Genomic DNA, 2355 nt, shown 5'->3' on the forward strand with positions numbered 1-2355 from the left:
AGAGCTGAAACTTTTCAAGTTGACACTACCAACAACTATCAACTATTCTGCGTCAATACTCACAAAAACATATCAGTGTTTACCAAGTTTTAAACAAGGCTACAAAAACCTATACTGATCGATTTGATTAACGTCATTCATCTGGATGTTATGATAGAAGAGGACAGAACTCAGGAAAGCCCTAGAAAGTGGTAAGTGGCATTCAATCACCCCACCATCCATTGGGAGTGACTGAAGGAGGCCACGTATAACCTCAGAATGTCGAGCCACAAATTTTAACCCACGACCTCCCAAGTCCGCCAGAACGCCCGCTGAAAATCCATTTACACAACACAGGCCAATTTTTATTTACTGTGAATTATTATAGTTTCCGCTTAACACCTCCCCCCCCCCACCCCACATCCTTCTCGCCCGTCAATGCCCTCAAAAACAAGGAAACATTACTAAGGTGAACAATACATTTTTTCCCGTTTAAATTATTGAAATGCCTTACTTCTCTCCTCATTGGAAATTATTTTGCCTGTTCCTAAGAATTAACCTCCACCATTTCCACTAACCATGATATCGACGAGTATGTTTAATTTTTTTAAAAAAAATTCAATAGCCATTTGTAATTTCACAGCAGCTTGGCAAGTAATTCTCTGTCAATGCTCAAACTTCATGATGCGGATTGCAATTTGCGAGCCGGCCCCCGTGGCGGACTGGTTAGCACATCGCACTACGATGCCAGGGGTCCTGGGTTCGAATCCTGGCCTGGCATGGATATTTGTGGGTGTCCATTCATCAATTTCATCATATCATCACTCATCCCCATCTTTGCAAATTAGCCAAAAGTGGGACAAAAAGCGAAATACAATAAAGCAAATCAATCAATTCACAAAACTTAAAATTATTGTTTTAAAATTTACCTGTAGGAGTTTATAACAATTATAATTTCTTTTCAATATCCATACTCGCTTACATGTGTGCCAAGATAAATATTAGTTTCTACTAGCAGTGTCTTTGTCTTCTTTATTTTGACTTGTCTACATTATCTGAAGGATTAAGCAACAATTTTAAATGTCGATGTTAAGTGTAAATCTGCTCATTTTGGTGATAACTATAGTGTTTTAAATCATAAAATCTTCGCCATGCAAGGCTTTTGGTGTGCGACAACAATTTGTAAGGGTGTTGAGGAAGTTTGCACCTTTATTTTTTTGCGAGATGTATTGGAAATTAAAGATAAGCTATTAGGCTAAAACATCGAAGATCTTAGGAATTAATATAACAATACATGCAAACAGTGCTTGCATTATAATATCTTGACGACTGCTTACTTTTCCCCAATACAGAAGCTAAACGAGACTAAAAATAGATACCTCGCACATCAGCCACTATCGGCATTATCTGAACAGTTGCTGCCATCTGTTGAGTGTTCTTTTGGAACAGCACGTGCTCCGATTCCCAGTTTTCCCCCCTTGCTTTTTTCATCTTCTTCCGTTGAGCTAGATAGAACATGGGAAGAATACAGCAGAAGGAGTTCACTGTGCCAGAGGTGCACCGGGCTCTCGCTGCCTAACCTGGGCGAGCTTTTCTTGTCAACAGTCGGGGGAAATTGGGAAATTTTAAGCATTGTGAAGACTTTATGAACAAAAATAGGTGCTTTGTAAAATAAGTACATGGGCAGATCGGAAAGTAACGCACAATAATTTTTTTCGCAAAAAGTTTAATATGTAACAAAAACCAAACAAATCACAAATGAACTGACATCTTTGACCTACTTTTCTACAGTCACCAAGTTTCTCAACACATTTCTCCCATCGTGGTACCAGTTTCAATATGCCCTGTTCGTAGAAGTCCGTTTGGTTGGAGTTCAGCCATCTGCGGACTGCTGATTTCACTTCCGCATCTGTCGCAAAGTGTTGGCCGGCCAGGAATTCCATCTTGGGACCAAACAGAGGAAAGTCCGATGGTGCCAGGTCCGGACTGAATGGTGGATGCTGGAGCACCTCCCACCCAAATTCGGTGAGTTTCTCACGAACAGGAGCAGCAACATGGGGACGGGCATTTTCACGAAGAAGTTTGACACCATCAGCATGAATGTTGCGGCGTTTGTCACGAAGGGCACGACGCAACGTAACCAAAGTTTTAATGTAGACTGCAGCATTCACAGTGGTCCTGTGTTCAGCAAAGTCCACCAATAACACACAAAACATGTCCCAGAACACTGTCACAAGCACTTTCCTAGCAGATTGAGTCACTTTGAATTTTTTTCGTACTGGGGAACCAGCATGTTTCCACTCCATAGAGGCCTGCTTGGTTTCGGGCGTGTAGTGGTATGCCCACGACTCATCACCAGTGACGATTCCTTTCAGA

The sequence above is a fragment of the Lepisma saccharinum genome, chromosome 2 (genome assembly GCF_977018435.1).
Source record: "Lepisma saccharinum chromosome 2, izLepSacc3.1, whole genome shotgun sequence".
Classification (NCBI taxonomy): Eukaryota; Metazoa; Arthropoda; class Insecta; order Zygentoma; family Lepismatidae; genus Lepisma; species Lepisma saccharinum.